Here is an 11,334-nt window from a genome sequence, read left to right on the forward strand (position 1 = left end):
ATCCCCATTTTACAGATGAGGAAGTTGAGTTTAATTGACTTGCTCTGGTTGACCCAGGTAGTAAGTATAGGAAGCCAGAATCCAAACCCCAGGTCCTCTAATTCCAACTACAGCACATTTTCCACTATAATTCATTGACTTCCCTTCTATCTGTACATTAGAGTCCCAAGCCAATATCTTTTGGTGGTATGACAGATTTAGTGACTTTTTAATGTCACAAAAACAGAATGTTTCAGTTGTATTTCTTTCTCGCATTGTGAGCATATTAATAGTAATAAAATATGAATATACCATGAACACCAATTTTACAGGCAAATACTTTCTCAAAAGACATATGTACTGTTCATTAGTGGGCACTCAGATATCAGCAGCACAGGGAGTCATCTATGGATTATGTACTGTGTTGCTTCTTCTGTAACCTTTCCCAGAAGCCCCATCCACTCTGTTTTCACAGTATAGGGATTCCAGAAACAATCTCTAGGCCTTTGGCTCAAATGGAAACTGAAATACTAAAAAAGGAAATCGTATCTTTGGAAAGTATTATTCACCCATCCACCAACTGGCCTGCAATGATAGGTTTTTCTAAACCTCCTTTCATGACAGATAACTTTTATTCCAGTTCAAAATCTCTAAATAAACTATATGTTCAAGAGTTGGAGGATAGAACAAACTAGTATAAATTAATGTGATTGGTGTAGGAAACTCCTAGTGTGAAATTTTCTTCTATCAATACAAGTAATACTAAAAAATTAAGTGATTTGTCCAGGGCCAGAGCCATTATATATCAGAAGCAGGACTTTGAATTCAAGTCTTTCTGACTTAATAGATGGTCCTCTAATCACTATGCCAAACTGCTTTTCAATGAAGCATTGTAATGCTATAAAAAATAATACATATGAAGCTATCAAGGAAATATTGATATGCCTACATGAGGTGATGCAAAGGGAATCAGAACTAAATACATATTCACATGTGTGTGTATGAATTGGATTGTGTGTGTATGTATATGTTGGAGTATGTGTATAAATGGAAAGAGAGATGGAAGGAAAACACAGCCAAAGGTGGCAGAACTTCAGGCAGGCTTGGAAAGGGACAGAGAGTAACATTTTCATTTCCTGCTTGTGCTTTGCTAATTCGTTTGCTTCTGCTCCTTTAAAGGCTGAGGATTTTGCTTGTTTGAACCTTGTTTTATATGTATATTTGATTACTATTGCTGACAATGGATGCATTTGTAATTTTTAAAAAGTAAATCCCTTAAAGATTTCCATATCTCATAAATCCTTCAGAGGTTAACTATCACACTACTCTATTGGCAGTTTTTTGACAGTGATGTGGCCTTTTTCATTAGTGCTTTCGATGCCTAAAAATGGCCATCAAACTCATAATTAATTTTTTTAAAAGTGACAACAAAGAAGGGAACAATTAGAAGGCAATGGTATAGGCAAAAGGTTATTGTCAACATAGCCCAGAGTCACAAGCAAAGTAAATGTGTGACTATTTAAAGAGGGGACATTTGTAGCTTCAGTCTAGGACAGTGAACAGAATGGAGGGACCTGCAGAGTCATAAGGGATTAAAATAAATGCAGAAAGAAAATGTGTTTGCACAGCCCGCGGTGAGTGGCAACCAGGCCCACATGTTTAATTCTGATGACAGCATTAAATAGAATACTGGATCGCAGTGATTGGGCACGCCTGTGTCATAAATCAAACTTCCCCTTTCCACCCACAGTATCACTTGAGATGCAGATACTTTTTGCACAATGCTTTTGGAAGAGCTGGGTTTCACCATTTCATATGGGGTTTCTGTCCCAAATCTTTTCTCTCCAGTAGCTTCTTAAAGACCATGGCTAGCATAGAGATTGTGCCTAAAGGCACAATAAATCTTCCTGTGCTATTTGGTCCAACTCTACTTAGATCAATTTGATGATTCAGAATTCCAGATCTAGCTTGAACAACATGGGTGCTTATTACATGGAGAATATTCCATTATAGACCAGGCCTTTTTTTCCAGTTACAAAGTCAACCTGCAACATATTGAAAGTGATACTTGAACCACTTTGCTACTGCATGAAGACTTTTGAAAAGATACATATGTGCGTATATGAAACTGCCTCGAATCTCAAAGTCAGTATTGGATGGCAGTTTTTCTAAGAAATGTGTAAGATCCTTCTTGCCTTTCCATGTAGGGCCTTGACATGTCTTTTCCTACTATTGAAATAGCCCCAGTCTAACATTTTAAAGTGGTTCAACAAAAACAGGATGTTTAAAAAAAGTGTGTTGTGGGAGGCAGTTAGTCCCACAAAATAAATAAGTAAGCTGCAGGCAGTAAGCAGACATGCTCAGAGGGCTCCCTATAGTGCCATCTTGAATCAGAAGTTGTTGTTGATTTGATTTGCATCAGCAGAATTTTGTGATGTCAAGGAGTGGTTCAATCATAATGAAGTCATGCAGGGTACGCCTCTATGCTAGTTTAAGCCTTCAGACCCATCCCATCCTCCAAAAGACTCTTGCTTTCTGTTCCACTGAAGTCTGGCATGCTTCTACTCTCCTTTGATGGTTTTATTGACTGATTATTCTGGCAGTTGAATTTTATTCATGGCATTCCACTGAAGATGAGCTTTCAATGGCACTAGCTTTCTACCAAGCCACTATCTCTCGACTGTATTCAAGGCTCTCTTTAGAAAGGCTTTTTCATTCCTTTCTTTCTCCAGATTAGGCAGTCAGCTAATGTGTTGTCCCTGAAGCTGGGTCCCTCTGTAATGTTGGCCAGCCTAGCTTGCCTATCCCTCCCTTGCAGATTTATTGTTATTTCTCAGTCTGTCATTTCCTGGGATAGAGACTGCTTGGAGCCCATTCTTGGGCCCCAAAGATGGGCATATGGATCAGGCTTCTTGTTGTTGTTATTGTTTTTATTACATGTGCTACTTAAGAGGATGGCTGAACATTGGTTGAGATAAATACGACCTAGCACTTTGCCCATCCTTGGCACCAAGCTGATTTGGAGGAAATGAGTGGGTTGTAATTCTTTTTGAAGGTTTGAAATATGTGAGTGTCTGACACATATCCTTCTTTCATCTCTTATATGTCTTCGCTACACGAGTCACCCCTAGAGCCCAGAAATGATGGCATGAGAACCATTCTTAGGATATTTTTAGATGAACTATCAAGAGCTTATTGAGTAGTTCTCAGAATTACTTTACTTCTTCTGTTTTTAATAAGAATTTGGCAGCAAGAAAATGTATTTAACAGATCTTCAAACAGATCTCAGGAGTGACATCTAATATAGTATTTATAAAATAAGGATGTTTATCTATTAAAATTGAATTAGGCTAATTTCTACTAATTTCAAATCATCGATAAATAATCTTGTCACCCAAAAGGCGAATTTATCTCAAACTGAGATGACTCTTTAGTATTTTCCTCTTGGTAAATTAGGGCTAATTTACAGTTCAATTCAATAAGCATTTATTGTCTACTACATGCCAGACATTATGATGGATCTTGGAGATAAAAAACCAAACAAACAAAAAGGAAACAGTTCCTGCCCCTTAAAGACCTTGCTTTCTACTGGTTGAAAACAATGTGAATACAGATGAGTAAATACAAAATAATTTCAGGGATGGAGCAGTACTAATAACTGGAGGAATCAGGAAGGGCCTCTTGAAAGAGGAAACATTTGAGCTGATCTTTAAAGGGAGCCAAGATTCCTCTAAGCTACATCTTTGTGTGTCTGAGTCAAGACAAGATGTTTGAGTTGCCTGTAAACAGGAAATAGCTATTAGCAGATTATTTAATGAAGGGCTTATTATGAAGGCAAATAACTTGTTAAATTAAGGTTCCATGCTTTAATGAGAGATGTGCTTGTGTTAAAATATTGAGAGGCTGAGTTCTTTCCGAGATATGGCGGGGGGGGGGGGGAGGTTGCCACATGCTTGTGAAGGTCAAGCTCCTTAATTTTTTTTTTATGTCTAATAATGTACGCTTCATTCTGTAGCTACGGTCCATCACTTCTCTGTCAAAAGGTGGGGTGTGAATGTCATCATTCCTCTTTTGGAATCGTGATTGCACATTGCAATGATTACAGTTCTCTAGTCCTCACAGTTGTTTTCTTTTCCATTATAGTAGTCATTGTGTAAATTGTTCTCCTAGTTCTCTTTGGGGGCAGCTAGGTGGCACAGTGGATAGAGCACTGGCCTTGGAATCAGGAATCCATCTTCCTGAGTTCAAATCTAGCCTCAGATAAATACTAGCCAGCTGTGTGACCCTGAGCAAGTCACTAACCCTGTTTGCCTCAGTTCCTCATCTGTAAAATGAGCTGGAAAAGGAAATGGCAAACCATTCTGATACCTTTGCTAAGAAAACCCCAAATGGGGTCATGAAGAGTCAGACATGCCTGAGCAACAGCAACAACAAAGTTCTCTTTACTTCACTCTGATTTCATTCATATAAGTTTTCCCAGGCTTCTCTGAATCAGTCCCTTTCATTGTTTCTTAGAGCGCAATAATGTATCTTTATATTCGTTCAACCATTCCCCAGTTGCTCCTAATGCTTAAACACCTTATCCCTTATTGATAGGTAGTAAGAAATCAGTTAAAGAAGTCTAAAATGTCTTAGTGAAAGGGGAAAATCCAGGTGTTACTTAAAGTATAAATGAAATATCAATGAAGAAACTTACAAATATTTTGTATCTCTTTAACCCCTTTATTGATTACCTGGGGACAGTCCAAGAGGAGGTAGATTAAAGTCTCAATTCTGACACCTCTTACACATCCCAGAGCTGGCTCTTTATCCACTATTTCACACTATCTCTTGAGTAAGGTAAGACTGCAAAATAAGGTTGGAATTTGGGGACAAAGAGCTTTTAATGCTAAGCTAAGAAGCTTAGACTTTTTTCACAGGCAATGGAGAGTCACTGAAGGTTTTTAAGCCCTGAAACAACATGATTAGACCTTCTCAGTAGGAAGATGAATCTGGAAGTGGTATAAGAGATAAATTGGAGGAAGGAGATAAATAAAAGCAAAAAGATCAATTTGGAGTCTCCTGCAATAGTCTAGGGAAGAAATAACAAAGATCTGAACTAGGGTAGTGGCAGTGGAAATGCTATGGAATAAAGGATCCAAGAAATATTAAGGAAATATTTAATATGAAGAATACTTCACAGCAGTTAGTCTAGAATGAGAGAAAGAGAACAGTCAAAGGCTCCTCTAAGATTTCAAGTCTGAGTGACTGGGAGGATGGTAGTGCCATTGATAGAGTACAAGATGAGCTTGATTTTTAGTCATACTCATCTTGAATCTTAGTGGGGCAGCCAGATAGAGACATGTAGTAGGAGTTAAAAAGGAGAATCCAGAGTTCAATAGAGAAGTCAAGACTCGTATATGAATTGTCGTGTTCTTTTTTATTTAAATACATATAGATCCTCAATCCAAGACAACATATTATTAGTCAGTGAAAAACAAAAGTGCTACAGTAATATATCAAAGAATATATGACCTTCTAGTAGACTTGCTTATCTCATCCTCGAACCCACTGATTACCCATAATTCTCATCAAAATGATCCAAGCAACCCTAATGTCAGTTAAATTAGGTTGGATGCTTCTTTACCTTAAAGTATTTTATTAAACACAGTTGAGTCAACACCTGATGATTCATCTGAACTCAAGGACATGCTTGCTTGAACCTGAAAATCCCATTTTAGTGTTTTCATTGCATAATTATCACTTAGGGATTGACTGCCATTCATAATAGTCTTTTATAGTGTGTTCTAAGACAGTAGGCTTCATTAGGGTGCATGAATTTGCATGTGTTTGCATATGATTGCCATACCCTTTGCATAGTCTTTTTCAGATAAATTTCAAGTTAAAAGTTTATTACTGTTACTCTTAATGTTGTTGTTTTGATTATTTATCATCTCTCTTCTTTCTCGCCCAGATCCCAGATACAGAGAGCAAAGGGAAAGGTGAGAGGAAAATAAAAGGGCCACTAGAAACCCTGGCAAGGTTCCAAAAGGCCTGTGAAACCAGGGTCTAAGATAAATGAGTGAGAAATATCAGAAATAATTACCACCATAATTATTCTAAAGTGTGTGGGAACATTGTATCATTGGGCCACAGCTGGAAGTCTCCCCAACTATAAGTCAGGCAACAAGCATTTATTAAGCACTAATTGCATACCAGGCACAATGTTAAGCACTGGGGATGTTAGGAAAGGCAAAAAAACAGTGTCCCTGCCTTTAAGGAACTACATTTTAATGAGGGAGACAACATATAAATAATTAAGTACATACAATATAGATACAGCATAGATGGAAAGTAATTTTAGAAAGCTTTTGGCTATCGTCATAAAATAGATACAGGGTAGGTGGCAAGTAGGGCAGCTAAGTGGTACAGTGGATAGAATACCAGCCCTGGCGTCAGGAGGCCCTGAGTTCGAATCCAGCCCCAGACACTTACTAGCTGTGTAACCTGGGCAAATCACTTAACCTTCTTTGCCTCAGTTTCCTCATTTGTAAAATGAACTAGAGAAAGAAATAGCAAAAACACTCTAGTATCTTTACCAAGAAAGCCCCAAATAAGATCACAAAGTATAGGAAACCAATGAAGAAACTTACAAATATTTTGTTATCTCTTTAACATCTTTATTGATTACCTGGGGACAGTCCAAGAGGAGGTAGGTTAAAATCCCAGTTCTGACACTTCTTACACGTCCCAGGGCTGGCTCTTTATCCACTATAAAAAGATGAATTATACAACCCACCTCCTGACACAGAGGCAATGGACTGAAAATGCAGAATGAGACATATGTTTTTAGATGTGGCCAAAGAGAGAATTTACTTCCTTTAAATATGTGTATTTGTTATATGAGTTTTCTTTTTATTTTTTCTTTCTTTCCTTCCTATTCTGTTGGGGTGGGGTAGTGGAGGATAGAGAACACAGGTGCATTTTAATTGAAAAAAACAATAAAATAAAATTTCAAATAAAAGTTGATGGCACTTCAATGGAATTAGAAAAGAAGTGCATGAGGTGAAAAGCTTAAACAGCAACTGTATACTATTTCTCAATTCTGATTATTGAAAATAGGTTTGATGAAAGAAAATCAAAGGGCATTGGTGTTAATCAGGTGCCATGCTAAATGTTCCAGGCATGTGGTTCAGTGCTGAGGTGCTAATCTATTTGAAATTAGGTAGTGAAATTATCAGAGAAATAACATTTATGCTTCTAGTCTGGTGGAAGAAATTATCTTATTAGTGCAGGGTAGTTATAAAGTCCTTGTAAAGTTTCTGACTTTAAAATTTTCAATAGCTCATACTGAAGCAATAAAAACTAATTATAATATTCCTAATAATGAACAGCAAATTATTCTACAAATATTGATATACTTTTTGAAACTCTAATCAATATTTACATTATATAAATACCAATTCAATTATCTAGAGATCAATAATAATATCTTGCATACAGTTATTGTCCTGAATATTTATATATTTAGTGTCTTAAATTACATTTTATTATTTTCTAGCAGCAAAAATCCACCTCCCCAAGTTGCACCCCTCCCCAACAACTGAGAATGAAAGAAAAATAAGATCAGTTACAAAAATGTATAATCCATCCCCCAGAAAAATTCCACATTGGCTATACCCAAAAATTATTTGTCTCATTCTGCACTCTGAGTCCTTCACCTTTCTATTGAGAGGAGGGTAGCATGCTGTATCATTAGTTCTCTGGGATCAGGATTGGTCATGATGCTGATCAGGATTCCTAATTCTTTTAAAGTTGTTTGTCTTTACCATATTGTGATAATTTATTAATTGTTCTGGTTTTGTTCACTGCAGCAGCAGTGAAGTAGCACAGTGGATATAGCACTGGGCCTGCAGCCAGGAAGACTCATCTTTGTGATTTCAATTCTGGCCTCAGATACTTACTAGCTGTGTGACCCTGGGCAAGTGTCTTAACACTGTTTGTCTCAGTTACCACATCTGTAAAATGACCTGAAAAAGTAAATGGCAAACCACTCCAGTATCTTTCCCAAGAAAACCCCAACTGGGGTTACAAAGAGTCGGACAAGACTGAAAATTGACTGAACAACAAAAAAAAATTTGTTCACTTAACTCAGCATCTGTTCATACAAGTGTTCCAGGTTTCCCTGAAACCATCTCCTTCACCATTTCTTAAGGCACAGTAGTATCTTTCACATTTCTATGCCATAATTTGTTTATCCATTCCTTGATCTATGAGGATATCCGCTAAGATTCCCATTCTTAGGGAATCTCAAAAAGGTTTGGAGTGCTCTGTACGTAGCATGTTCCTAGCCCAACTCTGTCACTAGTGTCTGCGGAGCTCTCTGGCTATCTTCCTGTGGTGACCTAGGCTAGATATGTTGATCCTGACACGGTGTGAAGAAGCTCATTATCACCAAATGATGGTTGATCACCAAGCAATAATGGGGTATTTTGGCCATCCCTGCAATTTTTGAAACCATCTACTAAGAAGGCAAAGAGAGCAATAAAAGAGGTGGCTACTCAATGTGTAATCAGAGGGCTTTGGTTTGAATACTGGCTCTTCCTTTTACTTCCTGTATGACCTTGGGTTGAGGTGTTCAGGGAGGACTAGCTCTTCTGGTGAGGGTTTGCCAAGCCTTTTTCAGGGAAGCTCCCCACCTTTGGTGTTCACCTGCCATTCAACGTTCACCTGTGGCTCCAAGAAGTGATAGCCACACCCCAGTGAAACTGTCTCAGCAGATGGGCTAAACCAGGTTAAGGATAATCGACAGACCTCAAATCTGTTGGTGAATTGGGGTGGGGGAAGTGTCTACTCTAACCATGTGAAGACATGGTGGAATGGGCAGATGACAACAATTTATTCCAATAGCCATGAAAGTAGAGTGCTTAAAGCTTGATTGGATATCGAAGACACCAAGGTCATCCACTGCATCCCAGGCCATCATCAGTCATCCTGACTTTTGTCCTGCCACTGGACTTTGATGATTCTGGAAGAGATAGTGAGGCTGATGACTTTGTACTACTCTGCCTCACTTAAATCCAATTCACTCTCAAGTCAAGACATCACCCTGTGATGTCATTGGTCCTCTTCAAAAACAAAGGACATACAACAATGACCTTGGGTGGTAGTTGCACTTGTAATAGCAGTACTAGTACTAGTAGCAGTAGTGATGATGATGATGATGATGATGACGATGATAGCTTACATTTCAGATTTGCAAAATACTTTACATATAATATCTCATTTTATCCTCATAACAACCCCATGTGATAGGTGCTATTATTGGCCCCAATTTACGGATGAGGAAATTGAGACAGAGAAAGGTTAAAGTTACCCAAGGTCATACAGCATGTAAGTGTCTGAAGCAGGATTTGGTCTCAGGCCTATCCTGACTTGGATTTCAGTGTTCTTTCCACTACGTACAAAATCAACTCACCTCTTTAAGTTTCAATTGCCTCATGCATAAAATGAGGGAGCTGGGCCCAGTGATTTCTAATATCTCTTTCGCCTCTATGTCTGCAGACCTATGACTTTATAAAGACTCTATGTTGTCTGTCTGCCTGAGGGCAGTCAAATCAATGCAGGTCTTTGTATCTTCTCTGTATGTCGTGTTGTCCTGGTACAGGGCCATGCTATTCTCTGTGTCATTCCAATTTGAGTGCATGCATTTGTCAAAGCAAACACTAGCTTCTCTGTATTTCCTATAGAAGTGTAGATGACTGTGTTTGATGGCATTTAGATAACATTCCATGTTCCCAAAGAAGATTCTTTTTCAATTCTAGAATGTATTTTTTTTTAACACACAAACTAAAACTCTCTGTACCAAATGAGACAAACCCATCCTTTGTCCTGTCCTGCTCTCAATAGATTTCTACCTCAGCTAACCTCTTCCTTACCAGGGCACTCTTCCCCATCCTAGGACTATGTACCTGGGCTTGAGCTGATGGGGTGTTATATATGTCTATGTATATAATATAGGGGCAGCTAGATGGTAGAGTAGGTAGAATGCCAGGCCTGGAGTCGAGAAGACTCATCTTCCTGCATTCAAATCTGGTCTCAGATACTTACTAGCTGTGTGACCCTAGGCAAGTCACTTAATCCTGTTTGCCTTCGTTCCTTATATGTCAAATGAGCTGGAGAAGGAAATGGCAAACCACTCCTATATTTTTGCCAAGAAAACCTCAAATTGGGTCCCAAAGATTTGGACATGACTGAAAACAACTGAACAATAACAGATAAAACACAGAGTTCTGTCTCTATGTTGGGTGTTCTATTTTAACAAATAGCAATTTTTGGCTTCTGCCCTATCTAATGCTGTACTTTATTTCAGTGGATTGGCAAAGTTAGAGAAATCTTCCAGAAGAGTAGAAAGGAAAACTTTTGTGCTTTGTGAAGTCTTTCATCTTTTTGATGTGTATAGATCTGCTTCAAAGGAGGTGGGTGGCTAAGTACTGAGGGAAGGAATGGAGGCAGCAGACAGCAATTAATTCTTACCTTGAACTATGGCACTCAAAACCAAAAACATTTATTCCCCCAAATTATTCTTCCTAACCTATAACCTTCCTATAGTTAGAGAAAAAGGCTCAACTGTTATTTCTGTATCATCTCTTTCCAGAGGGCCACCATCAATTGTTTTCTTTTAAAAGAAGCCTTGAACGAGTGGCAGCCCCTAAACTCAGAAATAGAATCAGACTATTCATTCATCCTTGATGACAGCCCCACCTCCATATCCCCAGCCCATGCTAGCTTCCACTGTAACCTGACTGCAAAAAGACAAAGGGAAAGAATGACCAGGATGACTCATGTCTTTACATTCACCAGACATGCAGAGTGAGTATTGCTATACTTGTTAAGCCTTGATTAAAACCTTGCCCATATGTGGGGCAGCTAGGTGGTACAGTAGATAGAGCCCCAGTCCTGGAGGCAGGAAGACCTGAGTTCAAATCCAGCCTCAGACACTTACTAGCTGTGTGACCCTGGATAAGTCACTTAACCCTGATTGCCTTTCCCCTCCCCTCCCCACCAAAAACAAACAAACCAAAAAACCTCTCCCAGATAAGACTGAATATTGTAGTTCATGAATCCTGAAATGGAACCTCACAGTCCATATTGTTTTCAACTGAGGCCCAGAAAGAAAAAAAAACTCCCTTGTTCAAAGTCACATAGATAACATAGTTCAGAGGTAGAATTTGAACCCAGATCCTCTGGGTGATGTACACCCAGTGATGTACAAAACACAGGAGATTATAATTCTGCTATCCTGTGCTCTGATAAGTCCATACACAGGGTACTGTATTCACCTCCAAGAGCTTTAGCAAAGAATTTAAAACTGCA

At 38.5% G+C, this 11,334-nt stretch overlaps 1 non-coding gene across 1 annotated transcript; it reads right to left on the reverse strand.

The window, feature by feature from the left end:
- Positions 1-9,580: 9,580 nt before the first annotated feature.
- LOC144458061 (U6 spliceosomal RNA) lies at positions 9,581-9,682 on the reverse strand. The gene has a single exon (XR_013487612.1). It is a non-coding gene; the product is annotated as a U6 spliceosomal RNA (small nuclear RNA).
- Positions 9,683-11,334: the final 1,652 nt, after the last annotated feature.

This window comes from Phascolarctos cinereus, unplaced genomic scaffold (genome assembly GCF_003287225.1).
Source record: "Phascolarctos cinereus isolate Bilbo 61053 unplaced genomic scaffold, phaCin_HiC Scaffold_5;HRSCAF=322, whole genome shotgun sequence".
Taxonomy (NCBI): domain Eukaryota; kingdom Metazoa; phylum Chordata; class Mammalia; order Diprotodontia; family Phascolarctidae; genus Phascolarctos; species Phascolarctos cinereus.